The following is a 19,243-nucleotide window of genomic DNA, read 5'->3' as shown; positions in this document are numbered from 1 at the left end:
TTCATTGTGTTTTGTTGTGAATTTCTAGTTAACTGTGTTCTTATTTTCTCAGTTATAAAGTGCTATGACTGTGTATATTTTACTTTTGATTTGCTTTGTATTTTGGCCTTCCCATCCATAGGCTGTTAGTAGTTTCAAATGTTGTAATTTCTTTCTTTTTTCTTTATTTTTCCTTTTTAATGTGGTGATAAAAGGAGTTTAGGAAGTTGTATCACTAAAGGAAATGTGGAGAAGATGGAAATATTTTAAGTCATGAGATTCTATGGATGGTAGCTATAAAACAATAGAATTAGTACCGATACAACAATTTTTATGTACCCTGTAATAACTTTGGAAAATTCAAGATAATGCAGAATAGTTTAAAATTTAAGAAAGAGTTTCTGTTAGATGTGTCTATCACATAAGTGTACTGTAAGAAGTTAATATAGAGGCTGGTGTTGTGGCATAGGGGTGAAGCTGCTGCCTGTGACATTGGTATCCCGTATAGGTACTGGTTTGAGTCCTGGCTGCTCCGCTTCCCATTCAGCACCCTGCTAATGTGCCTGGGAAAGCAGTGGAGGATGGTCCAAGTGCTTGGGCTCGTGCTACCCACATGGGAGACCCAGAAGAAGTTCCTGGTTTTCTCCTGGCCCAGATCCTGTTGTGGCCATCTGGGGAATGAACTGATGGATGGAAGACTGACTCTCTCCCTCTCTCTCTCTCTTTACTGCCTTTCGATTAAATAAAATAAATCTTTAAAAATGTTAATATGAAATGTGCATTATCTTTTAATTCCATTTTTGAACTTTCTGAAGTACCCTCATACAAATAATCAGGAATATTTATGGTAATGTAGAAATTTAACAAAATAGATTGGGGCATATGGAAAGTGGAAGGATTTGTAGATACATGAAGGACTAATGATTAATTCAGCAGAGTGAGATGAGCAAAAGTAAGCAATATGTCAGGGTAAATTGTTAGGAATGATGGACATAACATCTGGTTAGAGATGACTTGTGCAAAACTGACAAATAGGGCATATAAATGCTAGTTAGTTGAATACAAGTTGGGCACAGAGAGTTTGACTTCTTACCAACTAAAGAGAAAGGTGTATATTTTGTCACAGTTGGGAAAGATGCAGCCCACTTACAGATTCCCCACACTGTTTTAAAAATCAATAAATACCAACGAAGAAGCTAAAGCCTGAATCTGACTACTATTTTAAGGTGCCTAACTGCGTCTTCATTTAGGTCACTGTCTTTTGTGAAGAATATTGTAAACATAATATCTGTTCATTGTAGAAAAATTGGAAAGTAATGAAATAAATGGAGAAAAAAATTTTGTTAGCGTGCCTCAAATCACAGCAAAACTAGTATATAATTTTAGTTAATTCCATTTCTTAACTTTTAAATGGTCTCTTTAGGGCCTATATGTATGTGTAAGTATATACCAAGTATATGTGTATATTATATGTGTTTGTATATATATATACATAGTATTGCATAAGAAACATTTCGTAAATATTTATTTGAAAGGCAAAGTGACAGATCGTCTATACACTTTTACTCCCTAGATGGGTGCAATGCCTGAGGCTGGGCCAGGTCTAAGCCAGGAGTCACGAACTCCATGTGGGTGTAGGTGGCAAGGTCCCAAGTCCTTGGGCCATCATCTGCTGCTTTCTCAGGCACCATTAGTAGGGAGCTGGATTGGAAATGTACTAGTCAGGATTCAAACTGGTGCTCCAATTTGGGATGCTTGCCTTGCAGGCAGTGGCCTAATCTGCTGTGCCACAACTCCAGTCCCTGCATATGAAATATTTTTGTTCTTTCATTTAAAATTATAAATGTTTCCTGATGTCAGTAATCGCCTTAAAATGATAGTGATTATGCAGCAGTTTATTTTGAGGATAACCTTTAAAACTATTTAACTCCTATTTAAATATTTAGGCTTTCATTTTTATTAATATTTGTAGTGGACCTCTCAAATGAAAATCTTTTGAGTGGATCTCATTTTCTTTGGAGAATTGTAACTAACTTTCATTGCAGTCTGCCTCTAGTAATTTTTCTTACAAAATTCATTCATTCTACCTGTCTTCTTTAGTAAAAAAAGAATTCCAGTTTTATAGCTTAGCATATTGGCAGTGTTGGGGACTATATTTCCTAGCCTTCTAAAGTACTAAGAAATAGATTATGAGGTTTAAGCTGAAATATGAGAGTTTGTCCCTACTGCCTGCAGTGTGAGTAAATAATATTAGTGTAGAATTCCCATTGCCTTCTTGACGTGAGGCAAGAGTGGATGGTAGAGTAATAAGATGGAACTTGGCCCCAGTACTTGGAGTAGAGCTGTCACATTAGCCTTTGTCTGTTTCTGGACATTTATGTCAGAATATGTTTGTTTCCCCTTCCTTTTTCCTTTCTCTTGTTTAAGTCTGTTTTTAATTATTATTATGTTTTTTTTTTTTTTGGGAGGGGTGTGATATAATCCTAGTTTAAGGATGTCATTGATTAAAGTCTCTATCTGGTAATATGTTAATATAGTAAATCAAATAGAGGGAATAATGCACTGTGTCATGGTAGAATCTAGGTCTCTGTTGAAAACCAACATCCATTTTGAGACTGAAGAGATACTATTTGGTGTTGAAAGAAAAGTACTTAAAGTGATACAGGAAGTGCATAGTTTCTACAACTATTTGGTAATTATGTTGCTGATTTTTTTTCACAAATGCTTTTAATAATTACAAAAATATTTGAGAAAAAACTTGATTGCTTTTAGAAAAAAAAACAAGATAAAACATTAATGTTTATTGTATTCCATCAGAATAATGGAGCTCTAAGAATTAATATTACATGTCTTGGAGAGTCACTTTGATGAGGTCTGTTCATGAATTTAACTTTTTAAAAAATATTTTATTTTTATTTATTTGAAAGAGTTACAGAGAGAGGCAGAGACAGAGAGAGACAGAGAGAGAGAGAGAGAGAGAGAGAGGTCTTCCATCTGCTGGTTCACTCCCCAAAAGGCCACAACGGCCCGAGCTGAGCCGATCCGAAGTCAGGAGCCAGGAGCTTCTTCCTGGTCTGCCACTTGGATCAGGAGCCTTTTAATTATATTATCTTTGTTGGAAAATTTTTGGTATGAAAGTTTAAAAAATTTTTATGATTATGAACTTACTGTTTTTGCATGTTTTAAGAAAGTTACTTTTAATTTCAGTAAAATAATGAATACATGTTAAAAGTTAGATTATTTTAAAGCAGTTTTCAGTTTACAGAGATATTTTTTCTGAGGTTTATTTGCATATTTTTTATTTGAAAGGCAGACAGAAGCACAGAGATCTTCCCTCTGTTTCATTCCCAACATGCCTGCAGCAGCCATTGCTGGACCAGGCCAAAGCCAGGAACCTGGACCTCCATCTGGGTCTTCCATACGAGTGTCAGGGACCCAAGTGCCATTCCTGCTGCCACCAAGGATGTGCATCAGCAGGAGGCTGCGTGGGAGTGGAGTATCCGGGGCTCAAGCCTGCCACTCTGATAGGGCATGACAGCAACCCAAGCAGCAAATTAACTGCTGTGCCAGATACCTGTCCTGGTTTATGTAAATATTGAGCAGAAGGTACAGAAAGTTCTCATATACCTCTTTTCCCAAGGATGACCTTTTTTATCCAAGATATTTCACTATGTATATTATGTGTGTAAAAAGTGCTACACGTTCCTTGAGTCAAATGTGTATTGTTTGGAAAAATTGTCTACTAGAACTCATTTTACTCTAGTCCAGGATTTTTCATGCATTGCACTAAAAATATTTTGGGTCAGATAATTCTTAGTTGTGGGGGGCTGTTGCAGATGTGTAGCAGCATTTCTGACCTCTACCCACCATGTACCACTTCTCAGTCAAGACAACACAGATGTCTCCTGACATTGCTAAATGTTTCTTGGGGGGAGAAAATCACCTCCAGTTGAACCATTGCTCTACCCCATATGCCATGTTTTGGAATTTTCTGTATTTTTTAAGTTAGGTCCAAATTTAAGGGCTCTCTAGTTCAGTGACTTGATGCTGACGTTGTGTAGATGGACTGAATCTTTCCTGCCACATATATAGTCTTACTGAGCCTCAGTTTCCTTGATTGTAAAATAGGCAAATTATGCATTCTGCATAACTTAAAAGCTTGAGAAAATTTATTAAGATAAGTTATATAAAATGCTCTGATTGGTGCAGCTGTTAGGTACAGCATCTAAGATGCAGCTTGAGATGCCTGCATCCTATATTAGAGTACATGCATTCGAATCCTGGCTGTGCTCCCAATTCCAGCTTCCTCCTAATGCACACCTTAGGAATCAGCAGGTAGATGGCTCAAGTAGTTAAGATCCTGCCACCCATGTTGAAGACCTGGATTGAGTTCTGGGCTTTGCCTAGGCTATCCTAGTGAACCGGAGGATGAAAGATTTTTGTCTTTCGAAACAATGAAAATAAAAACTTTGATTAATATTTTCTTTTCTTCAAGTATTTCTGTATTATTTGCATTTTAACTCTTAACAATGTCAAAAATCCATTACAGAGTTATTTTTCTTGTGGGAAAAGATATGATAGTTTAAGATATGGATTTCAGGAATGCTGTACTTTGGGAAGATAATATTTAGAAAAATGTTCCATGAAGACTGATTTATGAGGTCAGTTATGTTTTGATCCCTTCCTGTACTTTAATTAGGTTGTGATTATGTTCAGATTCTAATTGTTAAGTGTTCTCATCATGTTCACTCAAGGACTTTTAGCTTCCCAAATTGAAGGTAGCATTAGGTGTCATCCAATCATTGTTGTCCTTTAAAGTTTTATGTTCATATCTGAAATTCTGCCAGTTGTAACAAATTGTGTGTCAATTCCAGTGGAGGTAACTGGACTCTTGTCAGCTTGAACTTAGTCTAATAAAGATTTCTAAAAACTTGACACAATTTATAGCTAATAATATCCACTTCCTATTGCTATTTTGTAGAATTACAAAGCATTGTCCACCAATAAATTAAATTCCATCTTTATAATTGAAGTTATTATTTTTCCTTGCAGAAAATTTCTGATGAGTTGTTGAAGACAGGAAAACTGTCATAAAGACTGTAGCACTATTGTACTGTAAGTATCTGTTTGAAAAATAAGTGTAAATTAAGAATATTTTCTGTGTCCAGTTGCTTGAAGGAAAATATGTCAGGCTAAGAAAGTATATATAACATATAGAAGAGGATATATTATAATTATGTTAATAATTGATGAGAACTAATCTTACGCAGTCTTTTAAAAATTGCAAATGTATTCTTATGTATGGATATGAAGATTTTTTTCCACAGCATTGAAAAATATTTCTAATTCTAACAAGAATTGATCTAGTTTATGCACCTTTGCTTATTTAAAACTCTCAGAATCCAGAAAATCATTGTAGTTTTGTAGGTTGTGATTTGTTTGGGTGGCTTATTGTTTAGGTTATTTTGCAGAATTATTTATTTGCTGATTTATTTATGTATTTCATTATTTATTTATTTGATTATTTAGTAAATTATTTATCTGTTGAATTATTAATACATCTTCATGACATGCTTTAAATTATTTATAACTTAATTTTGAGTTTATTGCTTTTAGACGCTGCATTGTTACTGACTAGTTTTGATTTTTTTCTTTGTGGTTCTTAAAAATTAAAGTATTAGCTTTAAGGCAAGAATATGTTCATTGCAATGCCCATGGATATTTTTTTGTAATTTATGGTAGAGATATAATTTCAGTTTTGCTTTGTTTAGCTTTGAATTTACTGATTGAGGGTTACTGGTGACAGAATATTTGTGGGTTGTGTGCATACTCAGTGTAGAGTTACTTACAGATTAATGATTTAGCCTATCATCTGTAAACAGAGATTGAACATGTAAACCTTAGTCCACATTATCCTTTGTATTTCCAAAGGGCAGGTCTGAATTTCCCACTTACTTGAGAGTAAATAATGGACTCTTGGTTATTTTATTTTAGTGGCACATCTGTTTAACAACTGGACTATTTTTAGGAAAGTTCAAAGACATGAAGTTCAACTCTCATTTGGATCCTTGTGAGAGAAATTTGACTGATAGATTCAGTCTCCATTATATGGATATTTGGAAAACAACGTGATGTATCTATAGGTTTTTCTGTCAGTCATAATGACATATTTCCTATCTCCTATGGAAAATTTTATTTTAATGAACTAAAGTGGACAAAGATATTTGTAAATATGAAATATAGTTTCTTTGATTTTAGCTTATAATTCTTTTATATAAAGTTTCTATTTTTAACCAAGTAAGATCATTTCTCCTAACTGTTTCATAACATAGTACACTTATTAGCGCTCTTTTATTGAATGGGTTTAATGAATAGGTTAAAGTAGTTATTTGGGTAAAAGAGTGCGAGTGCACAACATGGTCTTTGTGTTTTCTTGCAGTGAATTATTATGTACTTTATAGTTTAACACTTCAGAGAGAAGCTGCATTGTACATTTCAAGTTGAGTTGCTATTGAAATTTAGTGAAATGGCCTCTGTAGACAGGTTTCACTATAGAATTGTAAATTATGTATATATCCCCAAATTTCTTGTTTTGAAATATTGAATATATGAATATTTAATTAGAATGTTGCCTTAGTATCTTCATATGCTTGCCTTAAAGAATGTATTTTCCTTTGATTTGTGTACATGGATTTAGAAGTGTGTTTTCCACATGTGTCTGTGACTTTTTTTGAAGATGAACAAACACAGATATTGTTAGAGATGGAAGTTTCTTTTTCAATGTGTTTTTGTATGCTAGTTTGGTCTTTTGAAGAAAAAAAGCTGCCTTCTTTAATGTTGAATAAGATCTATGTTAGCTGCAGTGATAATCTACCGAGTTTACACTATTAACAGATTAGTAGAGTGTTAACTGTGTCATCTGAGTGATTTTTTTCCTTTGAAGGCACACATACGTGTGCATATACATGCAAGCACAACATGTGAAGTTTCTTCTGACATCAAAATAAGTTTTAAGGACTTGTGTTTGAAAAGAGACATTAATGTAGACTATTATAATGATAGTTAACATTATTGAGGTCTTAACTGCAGACATGGTGCTTTTATCTTTTACATGGGTTGTTTGTTGATTTTCTCATTGGGGTAAGTACTGTTACCTTCATTTTCATGATGGTGAAATAAAGATAGTAAGAAACTTGCTCATTGCTACACAGCTGAGAATAAATGGTGGTACTGGAGTTAGTGCTAATTTACTTGGACTTAAGAACCTTTTTTCTTAGCCTATAAGAGCTTTTAAAGACTAGATAGTACAATGTAATTGTTTAATTTTTAAACTCTTTTTAGAGAATATAGTTCATTTGATAGGTTTAACTTGCTAATTATATTCATTTTGTGTTACACTTAGTCATCTTATTTAAAAAATAGGTATTTGAGTGTGAATTTTCTGAATTGATTCTTGTAACCCTGCATAGTTTAGCAAATATGTAGAAAAGTAGAATTTGTTCCTTGGAGAGATTGTGTGTTTGCCTGGGAATTTTCCAGCATTTAGATCAGATCTTTTGACTGTTGAGTCAAAGACCATTTCCAGGGTATTAAAAGAATGATAAATTGCCTGATGCTTAGGCTTTTGTAGAAATGATCAAACTTTCTATTAAATTAACCTTGAATATAGTGTTTAGTACACAGTTAAGCATTTTATTCCATGGCTGAAAAGGACCAGAAAGTAACCAATTCTAATTTTAAGTGATTAGATGTAATTATTTAAAAGAATCTGGAAAGCCTCTAAGATAAGGAAAGACTGTGACTTTAGTGTGGCAGCTAAGAGGAAAGGGTCTTTCCAGTCATATTTGCTACTTGAAGAGAGAAGGAAGCCTGTGTTGTAGATCTTAATTAAATACAGGAAACATATAAGGAAACATGAATTAGGTGGCAGCAGAGTTTGGGTGATTTTGGTCTGAATGCCATTGAGTAACCACTTTTGTGTGAATGACAGGGTATTAAGCAAATCACTTTTTAAAAATAGAAACATTTTTCAAGTATACAATATTATATCATAAAATCCATAAAATACATGATTTAGTAACATGAAATACTGCAATAGCTAGAATGATCATATAATTTGTATTTTAATCCAGGATAGGTTTGAGAGTGAAAGTTTGTACTGTTACATATCTGGACATTAACCAGTACCTTCTTGTGACACACTTCTGTGATCACACTAGGAATATCTCAACTTCCTATTGAGTGATTCCTGATACTCTTGTATGGTATAAATTTAACAAAAAATCTTTTTTTTTAAAAAAAGATTTTATTTATTTATTTGAGAGGTAGAGTTACAGTGAGAGGGAGAGACAGAGAAAGGTCTTCCGTCTGCTGGTTCACTCCCTGAATGGCCGCAACAGCCAGAGCTGCACCGATCCAAAGCCAGGAGCCAGGTGCTTCCTCCCGGTCTCCCATATGGGTGCAGGGGCCCAAGGACTTGAGCCATCTTCCACTGCTTTCCCAGGCCACAGCAGAGAGCTGGATTGGAAGAAAAGCAGCTGAGACTAGAACCAGCACCCATATGGGATTCTGGCGCTGCTGGCGAAGAATTAACCTACTATGCCATGGTGCCGTCCCTTAACAAAAAAATTCACAGGCAATATCTTTAAGAATATTTTCTTCTATGAGAAAACAAACTATGTATTTTTGTTAGTCAACCAGGGCAGCTGTAGGTGTGACTTTAAGTAAAGGTAACTGATGTTTTACATCTTTTGAAACCTATATTAAATGAAAATAATAGTATTACAATTGGAAACAGGAAGATAAGTAGGCAGAATTCATTTTACTGGATAGTTCTTAAGTCTTTGTTCATGTCACACATTATAGAATTTTTGGTTTGCCTTGTAAATCTTTTAATTGATAGCATAATGAACATTGTACTGAAAGATAATGCAATTAGAATTTATAATTTCCTGTTGGATGACCTAGTGGTCTTTTTTTTTCCCTTTAAAATCTGTGTTACATTTCATATATTGATCAGGTTTAATAAAAACATTGTCAAAAATAGTTATTTCCTTGGTGAAATTCTGTGTGGGAAAATAGAAATGTCTAGGAGATAATAGCTTATTTTTTTTTTATTAAACTTTTATTTAATGAATGTAAATTTCCAAAATATAGCTTATGGGTTACAATGGCTTCCCCCCTCCCATAATATAGCTTATTTTTTTGTGTGTAGCTTTCTTTTTGATATCCTCTTGACATGTATTTATCTGACATGATAACTTGCATCATTGAAGTCATAATTAGATTATACAATTTTAATTTCTAGTTTATTCGTGTTTAGACCATAGATGAATTACTAAATTGGACCAGGTACCTGTAGTGGTATATTTATGTGTATATGTGCATTATAAAGTTAGAAAAATTCTGATTTAGTGGTTGTTATTCATATAGGTAATACCAGAATCAATTTTGTTCATAAAGGCCTATTATGCCTTGTAACAAAGGAAAGCATTATCTGTATATTTTTCCTCAAATTTGTCACAGTGTGAAGCACTTCCTGAAATATTACATAGTTGTAAGAATAATATGGCTTGTGTATTGGCTCTGAGAGTAACTCCTTTATAATTAGGACAAGTAAAAGTACAACCAAAGGTCATGTTCGATGCAACATTTTTTTGATGACTCATTCTTCTGTGGATTTCATGTGAAATGGTTGAATCTTTGCACTGATGCTGTAGGACAGCCACCAAGCTTATCTCTCTTATGGAGGTGATTCACATCTTTCCCTTACCACCCATGATGTGGCAACACTTAGCATTAGTATATATTTTAATTCTGGAATAATTAAATATAACCTTCTTAAATTGAGATTGCAAAATTAAAAAAGAGGACCGTGTTATACTTCAGGGGTTTTTAGGTCACTAAACAGTACCAACATATAGGAGCTTTAATGCGTAGTCTGAATAGTGATCCTAGTTTTGATGTTGCTGACTGAAATAGTAAAAGCTATACAACCTTAGCAGCAAAAGCAAAACAGAAAGTACCATTTTACAGATTAAATGATCACGGCCTCCCAATGACCATATAATCTACTGATTAGATCCCAGATTTGATTTCATTGTGACTTCCTATATGAAAATTAGAGTATTAACAAGGTCATGTATAGAGAAGGTTTCTATTTTTAAAAAGGGAACATACGTATGTTTAGAAAAGCGTGCACATATGTTCTGTTGGAAGAGGATAACATTGCAAGTTTTAATGTCTACTGTAACTGAAAAAAATATTTCCCTTAAAATTTCTTTATGTTCTTTTCCTACCCTCACTGTTTCTTACTATAAAGCTTCTGTGTAATGATTTTCAGACATTACTGCTATGCCATAAGTAAATTAATAGGAATATTTTTCCTTGTTAAAATAGTTGGGGAAGTATTTGTCATTTAATAGATGGGGATCATGGATTATAGTTATCCTACAATGCAGGGAACAGTTTCAGACTACAGACTATGCGGAGTACCACAGAACATTTAAAAAAAATTAATGTATTTGAGAGGCCAAGGAGGAGGACTGCAGTGGTTGGGCTGGGTCGACTGATACAGGAGCTGAGAACACAGTCAAGTGTCTCATGTGAGCGGAAGAGGCCCCATTTACTTGCAACATCACTTGCTGCTTCCCAGCATGTGCCTTAGCAGGAGATGAATCTGAGGATTGAACTCGGATATGGCATGCAGGCATCCTAACTGGCTTAAGTGGGTGAATTTACTAATCCAGGACTATTGTAGAACATGAAAACCCTCCTAAGAGTTCACAGGGAACTTGGGCCCATACTTGCTGCCTTGGACCGTGAAGACGGTCTGCCTCTTGCCTCAAGCCACCAATTGGAGCCTGGGGACTGGGTATGGGTAAAGAGACGTAATGCTAAGACATTAGAACCCAGATGGAAAGGGCCTTATACTGTTGTGCTTGTCACCCCTACTGCTGTAAAGGTGGACGGGATAGCGCCCAGGCTGCATCACTCTCACGTTAGAAGAGCGTCAGGACCAGAAGCTGAAGCAGCGGAGCAAGAATGGACAGTTAGTCGAAACCAAGAGAATCCACTCAAGCTACGTCTGAGCAAAAGGGGAGCGGGGACAGTGCCAGAGGAGGAAACTGAGCCGCCCCGACTGCCGTGATCGTCTCACTAAAGGCCTTCTAGGAACAGCGGGACTCCGAGGTCGGTGTCACTCCATGTGAAGTGCCTTCCTAGTTCGTTGAAGGGGACTAAAAGCAGTGGCCCCTACGTCTGTAAGTGACTGATTCAGCAGGTGAACTGGATTCTCACTGCTCATCAGCTACTGTTTAATTATTAATTACAGATTTATAGTTATTAAAGTGTGACAACTCCTAATAAGCATAGGGTTATAGATTTATAAGAGTAGGATGGTGTTCTAGGTAGATACGGACAGGATTATAAACTGTTAAAGGTAGATTGTTAAGCCCCCTATTGACTATAGAAATGTATTGCTGTGCTACCAAGTTGTTATGTGTGTTTCTAAGTGCAGTGATTCTGCCCCCTCAAAGCAGTCAACAAAACCAACCCCAGCCGTACCTATGGAAACTGATGAGATTTGAGGGAACTTCAGCGGTGGATGTTGTCCAAACTAAGACGGGGCCAGCAGGGGGCAATATAACATTTTTTGTAACCACCTGTCAAGTGGTCCCAGTCCAAGGGTGTAGGAGTGGTACTGCTCCCCCAGTGTTCTATATGTGCCCCAGGCGAACTGTATCAACTTGTAATGACCCTAGCCACTACTTTTGTCCTTCATGGGGTTGCGAGACAATAGCGCCCTCTTGGTTAGAAGAAAAGGGAGGGAGAGATCCCGATATCAAGGTACATTGGTGGCCGGACACTTGTCACCCCCCGGGTACCACCTACAAGGGGCCGATAGGTGCCCCAATAAAACTATGTAGCACAATCATGATCAATGTAATTAACCCATCTGACAGTAAATGGGACCAAGAAATGATGTGGGGATTAAGGTATTTGGAAGATGGAATAGACCGGGGAGGATATTTCACTATACAGAGATTCAAAATGCAGGGATAAACACAAACGGTCAGTCCTAACAAGGCCCTTTTTCCCTGAAAGGGAAAAAGCGCCCCAGACCACCACTCCAGCCCCCGGCACCACTGCTCTGGCCTTGTTCCCTTCCTCTACTGGGGGCACTTCTCAAACTCACACTCCAAGGCCAACAGCCCCCAAAACACAACCACTGTGGGCCCTGCTACAGTCTGTATATCAGGCTTTTAATGCTACTAATCCCAATGTGACCCAGGCGTGTTGGCTTTGTTATGACATGCAGTTGCCCTTTTATGAGGCTGTGGGGACCATGGGGAACTATAGTGTTACCCGGGATCCACGGGAGTGTCGGTGGGAGCAGAAAGCACAGACAGGAGTAACCATACAATCAGTCATTGGAAAAGGGTTGTGTATCGGTCAGGTAAACGGCCGAAACCCCGTCTGCAGCCAGTCCCAGTCTATAACCCAGGAGGGATACTTTCTACCCCCAAACAACAGCTGGTGGGCATGTCCAGTCGGGACTTACTCCCTGTTTCAGTGGCAAAATAGCCATTCAGTCCAAGGAATATTGTGTGTTGGTTCAGGTATTTCCCAAAGTCTACTATCATGCGGCAGATGAAGTGCTAAATTTAATTGAGATAAATAGCCATTTAGAAAACCCTCGTAAACATAAAAGAGAGGTGTTCACAGCCATTACAGTGGCCACCTTATTTGGATTGGGAATCGCCAGGACGGGCACTGGAATAGCTTCTTTGGTCCAGCAAAACCACTACTTCTCCAGCTTGAGGGCAGCCATAGATGTAGACGTTGAAAGGATGGAATCTTCCATCTCCTATTTGGAAAAGTCTCTCACTTCCCTAGCAGAGGTGGTCCTACAAACCAGACGAGGACTGGGCCTCCTTTTCTTCCAGCAAGGCGGATTATGTGCCACGTTGGGGGAAGAGTGCTGTTTTTATGCCAACCATTACAGGGGTAGTACGCGACTCAGTGGCTAAAGTGTGGGAAGGCCTAGCTACAAGGAAAAAGGAACGCGAACAACGAGAAGGATGGTTTGCGTCCTGGTTCAATTTCTCCCCTTGGCTGACTACCTTGGTGTCATCTCTAGTAGGGCCACTTGTAATCCTACTACTTTTGCTAACCTTTGGACCATGCATCTTCAGCAGGCTAGTGACTTCTCAAGACCAAAGTCAACGCCGTCCAAATCCTGATACTACGCCAGGACTATGGGCGTATTCCGCATGAGGAGGATTCCTCATGTTAAAAGAGAAAGGGGAGAATGTGGGATGAGAGAATACCTAGGACTAACCGTTGCTGAATATCAGTTGCTTTTTCTGCTTCTGTACTGCGCTGCTTACGTAAGAACTTAATGTAGGACACTCAAGCTAAGGGAAAGAGGACAATTGTACCTCCATGACAGGCTTCACAAGCCCCTAGAGAACAGCAAGGCCCAATTCTTGGAAACCAACCTTAGTAAACAACTCTTGGCATTGACGGCCCCACTTCCCTTGTGTGCGCGTAGTCCTTAAGCTGCTGAGATACACCAATAAAATGTCCAGGTTGAGGTAATTGCCATACAGAGAATAAAGACATAGCCTGCATGTATAGTGTCGTGTGTGCTTGTTCCTCGAGTGCGTAAAATGCCGGGAAGGGGAGGGACGGGGCTTCTCGCCTGAGCACTATGCTGCGTCGTATGTGCTGGTGAGAGCCCCAGCTAGCTGGCAATAAAAATCCTCTTGCTGTTGCATCTCTGACTGTCTTTTGTGAATTATTTGGGAAAAGTCTCGAGGTCTGGAATCCAAGAGCTTCTTAACTGTTGGACCAAACACACACCCTACCACATGTATTTCCAATGTCTACTTTATTATCAGTTCCCTTTTAAAGTGAATTAGTAATGCTTCAGCGTATTAATACTGACAATTTTTAAAATAAAGTATTGCAGGCTGGTGCTGCGGCTCACTAGGCTAATCCTCCACCTGCAGTGCCGGCACTCCGGATTCTAGTCCCAGTTGGGGCGCCAGTTCTGTCCCAGTTACTCCTCTTCCAGTCCAGCTCTCTGCTGTGGTCCAGGAAGGCAGTGGAGGATGGCCCACGTTCTTGGGCCCTGCACCTGCATGGGAGACCAGGAGGAAGTACCTGGCTCCTGGCTTCAGATCGGCACAGCGCGCTGGCCATGGTGGCCATTTGGGGGGTTAACCAACAGAAGGAAGACCTTTCTCTGTCTCTCTCTCTCTCACTGTCTAACTCTGCCTGTCAAAAAAAAAATAATAATAAAGTATTACATAAAGTGTTAAATTAGCAAGAATTTGCAAGGAAGAGAAATTAGTAAGTTATCAAAATTACTGTGTAATATTTACTTCACAGATGCTTTCTACTTCTTAATTTATAGGATTTCTAACTAGATATGTTTAGTTGAACAGTTTTCAGTTTAGTAATGTGGTTACTAGAAGCTCAACAATATGTTGCAGATATGTAACCGAAGATATTTTTAAAATCCTGAATATTAAGATTTCAGTTTTTGTAATAATGATAGTAAATGCATTGTTCGTTATTTTTGTTTTAATTTTTAGTATTTTTCTGAAAGTCTCCAGTGATCTGGTATACAATGTCTGTCAGCTTTTTGCATTGACGTTTCTTTACCCAGTGTATTCTCTGTTTTCTGTTTTAGGAGGATATGGTTTCTGCCTTTTCAGTATAGTAGGATATCTGGGATAGATTGTAACCTGTCCCAGGTCTTAGCAGAGCTGATTATTTGATGCCATACTTGGAAATAAAATCCAGCTCAATCGCATGAATACCACATTTCATCATTTTCTCCATTTCAACAATCTGTAATGTGTCTTGATGTTTTATTCATTAAAGTTGTTTCTTTCTTTCAATTTAACTTTTGTTTTCCATCATTTATCTCAATACTGATTTTTTATTCTAGTGTTCTAATATCTCTCTCTTATTTTCTTGAGCTTTTTAGAGATTGACTTAAAATTTTCTTTCTTTTCTAAGATCCAAAAATTATCCATTATATATAAATGCAGTTAGGTGACTGTTTTATTCTCTCTTCTTTAGTAACTATGGCTAAACATTTACATAATGAAATAAATATTTCATATAAGTTATCTATTTTTTTTTTATTCGACAGATAGAGTTAGACAGTGAGAGAGAGACAGAGAGAAAGGTCTTCCTTCCTTAGGTTCTCCCTCCAAATGGCTGCTTATGGCTGGAGTTACGCCAATCTAAAACCAGGAGCCAGGTAGGTGCTTCTTCCTGGTCTCCCACATGGGTGCAGGCGCCCAAGCACTTGGGCCATCCTCCACTGCCTTACTGGGCCACAGCAGAGGGCTGGACTGGAAGAGGAGCAGCTGGGACTAGAACTGGCATCCATATGGGATGCTGGCGCCGCAGGCAGAGGATTAATCAAGTGAGTCACAGCACCGGCCCCATAAGTTATCTATTTTTTGTATATATTCAGAAAACTCATTTCTAGAAATTCTATGTATAGTTAAGTTCTTTCCTTCTATAAGTTTCATTTCAGGATAGTACAGGGATTGAGAGAGTTGTTGCCTTGTGGTGTAGTGAGTTACCTGTCCTGGCTGCTCCACTTCTAATCCAGCTCCCTGCTAATGCACCTGGGAAAGCAGCAGAGGATGGTCCAAGTACTTGGGCCCCTTCACTCACATGGAAGACCTGGAAGAAGCTCCTGGCTTCTGCCTAGCCTAGCCCTGACCTTTGTTTGGGGCCATTTGGGGAGTGAGCCAGCAGAAGGAAGATACTCACCCCCTGTCTCTGTCTCCCCCCCCCCCCCACCGTAAATAAATACCTTTCAAATAAATAATCTTAAAAAAAAAAAAAGAATCTTTGTTCTAGAGATGTGTACTTGTTTCTGAAGACCATCCTACTTGTGTGCTTAAAAAGATACTTCCAGACTAGATTGGAACTTCCTATATAGATGAGAAAAATAGTGAAGAGTTTGTGTTGAATTAAATATCATCTCAATGTGAATACTCTTCTAGTTAGGAATATAGGAGATTACTTACTTCTTTAATATTATCTAAGTAGAAATTAATTGCATATCAAGGTATTGTAATGGGTTGAAAGATGAAAGTTTGTTTATTTTGTCTAAAAATTAACCATTGAGAAGTTTTTCACATCAAATTTAAGAAATAGCCAGTGGTAACTAATCAAATTTTTTGGGAACACTGAATTTGTTAATTGATGTGATCATTGTTAACAATTTTAAACTGTTGTATATTTTGAAATATTCCCTTGCTTATCTTTTATTATTGGTTTAAGTGAGACTTAATTATAAAATATACTAATTATACCATCAAACCATGTTGTGAGTGAAAATATTTGTGTATATATGCATTTATGTATGATTTTTTTCATCTTCAAATTGATACTACTTTTAATGCATTTAGGATAACTTTTTAGAGCTGGATGTTGTACAACAGCTGGTGCTGAGCCTGGAGCCAGGAACTTATGCAGGTCTCCTATGTTTGTGGAAAGAACTTGAGTACTTAAGCTGTCACCTGCTGCCTCCCAGGGTGTGTATTAGTAGGGAGCTGGAATCAGAAGTGGGACAGGACTGGTATCCAAGCATTCTGATACAGGATGTGGGCATCTAAGTAGCATCTTAATTGTTTAACAAATGCTCAATCTTCCACAAACTCTTTGAATCATCATAGGAAATTTTCTTGTAGATATCGAAGGCTTTGTTTTGTAGCATTCAGTTCTACTACTGAGAATTCCATTGTCACTTTTTTCCCCCCTCTTTGTTTTCATTTCCTCTGTAGATCACTTTTCAAATTTTTATCATTTTGGAAGCTTTTAGAGTCTTTCATCTCTGAGATTTTATGATGCTGTGTCTTGGAATGAGTTTTATTAATTATGCTGAATATTTAGAGGACCTTTTCATTTGAAAAGTTAATGTCTTTCAGTTTGGAAATGTTATCTTGAATTATTTTATTCCTCTGTTTTTTTCTCTTTTCCTTTTTCCATCTGTTCTCTTTGTTGCAGATTCACTACCAGGGTAGTGGAGGTGGAGTATGTGAGGCAGGGTAATTGCCTGACTGTGGGTGAAATGCTTTGCTGCTCCTTAGTGTCTTTAATGACATGTTCTGCTTTAAATAATTTCCTTTGACGAGTTATTTATCTTTCTTGCAAAAATTTATGATCTCTTTCCTGCTTTTGTTGCCACGTTTACTCTTTCTGTCCTTGTGGAATAAAAATTATTAAATTTCATTTTAATGGAGTCATGGGAAGGAAAAGAAATAAGCCCAGGTGGTTAATATGTGTTTGCTGAACCAGTTGTTTTATGAACTATTCAATCCTTACCTCTTTTCCTGGCTTACTCATCTTGCAAGATGCAGCTTTTGAAAGCTTTGCCTGATTCTTAGTTAACTCACCTCACCTGCTACATTACTTTGTTAGAGCACTGTGTATATACCATGTTGTTGTTATATGTTTATCACTTAGAATAAGAATAGGACTTTGTCCTTGTGGAAAACATAGTAGTTTTTAAATGAATGAAAGTATAAAGAAAATACATAAATGACTAGATAATAGGTAGCAACAGTACAGATTAGTCAGAAGGGTTGAAATTACTTCTTATTTTAATCTTGCTTCAATTGTGTTTGATAAATTTAATGGGATTTCTTTTAGTCAAAAAGTTAGTACTCTTACACACTAGGGTAATCAAGAGAAATGTCTTTATATTGAAGCTTAGTTACAAAGTAGTCATGAGGGGCGGTGCTGTGGCTCACTTGGCAATCCTCCGCCTGCGGTGCCGGCATGGGACGCCGGGTTCTGTCCCTGTTGCTTCTCTTCCAGTCCAGCTCTCTGCTGTGGCCCGGGAAGGCAGTGGAGAATGGCCCAAGTGCTTGAGCCCCTGCACCTGCACGGTAGAGTAGGAGGAAGCACCTGGCTTCTGGCTTCAGATTGGCGCAGCTCTGGCCGTGGTGGCCATTTGGGGAGTGAACCAACGGAAAAGAAGACCTTTCTCTCTGTCTCTCTCTCTCTCTCACTGTCTAACTCTGCCTGTCAAAAACAAACAAACAAACAAACAGACAAAGTAGTCATGAGGGTTCAAAGAAAAGGAGCATTATGGTTTGAATGTATCCCCCAAAGTTCATGTTTTAGAAGCATAATCCCCATTACACCATGTTAGGAGATGGGCCCAAATGGAAGGTGTTAGGTCGTGAGGATTCCACCCTCAGGAATGGATCAATGTCATTATCACAGGAGTGGTGTAAGTATTGTTGGCGTAATTTGATCCTCTCTTGCCTATCCACCTTCTGCTATAAGAAAGCCTTCATCGGGGGTGGCCCCTTGATCTTGGATTTCCCAGTCTCCAGAGCTGTGAGCCAAATAAATTTCTGTTCATTATGGATTATAAAGTCTTAGGTATTCTGTTGTAGCTGCAGAAAATGAACTGAGATAAGGAACATCTTTCTTAGGAATTAAACTACAAGATATGGAAAGAAAACGAGTAGATAGTTTTATGTATTTAGGGGAATATAACAGAATCATAGAATAGGGGAAAGATTCAACAAAAATCTTGTGTTCTGTTAGCATGGCATTCCAATAATTCCAAATAATATAAAAAATTCTAAGAAAACATAATCTCATTGTTTCTGAAAATCTGTCATAGCCACAGCTGGGAGGAGAACATCTCAATTAAGCTCAAGATCTTTGTCCGGGCAGGCCTTTGGTACAGTTGCATGAGACTGCTCTTGGATTCATACATTACAAATTTTGTATCAAAAAACAGGTAACTAGTGATTTTTTTTCAATATGCTAATCTTGATACATAAAGCACGATTGGTATTCTTTGCTCTATTCGACTATATTTTTATTTAAATTCAGCATCTATATTTTTTCAAGAATATTTTCAGGTTGAAGTTGGACATTGCTGTGTGTTTTTCCAATCAGATTACTTATTTTCCCCCATTTTGGGACCATGCACTTGATTTAGAGTTTATTAAAGTATTTTCTCGAGTGTACCAAGTTTATATGCCATCTCCCCTATGTGTTACATCTCCTTTTCTCATCTTTATTTTGTATACTCTTAATTCCTATTATTAGGTTCCACTGAAGCAAGTATACACAACAAACTTTATGGAAAGCTCAAATCAAATGCAGGAAGGTCTTATGGAGAATGAAAGTATAATTATGTTTTGTTATTGTGTAAACTTTTGAAATGTTGTCTGGGAAGCTAGAAGTGCTTAACAGATGT

The 19,243-nt window shown here is 37.4% G+C and overlaps 1 protein-coding gene across 1 annotated transcript in view; it reads left to right on the top strand.

Annotated features, from left to right (window-relative positions):
* The window catches only part of TBC1D5 (TBC1 domain family member 5), a 625,580-nt gene that overhangs the window by 53,251 nt on the left and 553,086 nt on the right, over positions 1-19,243 (top strand). The window contains exon 2 of the mRNA XM_062215140.1: positions 5,032-5,094. The gene's annotated coding sequence lies outside the window, so the exon portion shown is untranslated. The remainder of the gene's footprint in view (positions 1-5,031; positions 5,095-19,243) is intronic.

Source organism: Lepus europaeus, chromosome 2 (assembly GCF_033115175.1).
Source record: "Lepus europaeus isolate LE1 chromosome 2, mLepTim1.pri, whole genome shotgun sequence".
Taxonomy (NCBI): Eukaryota; Metazoa; Chordata; class Mammalia; order Lagomorpha; family Leporidae; genus Lepus; species Lepus europaeus.
Note: the sequence above shows the minus strand (reverse complement) of the source record. Positions and strands in the feature narration are given on the sequence as shown.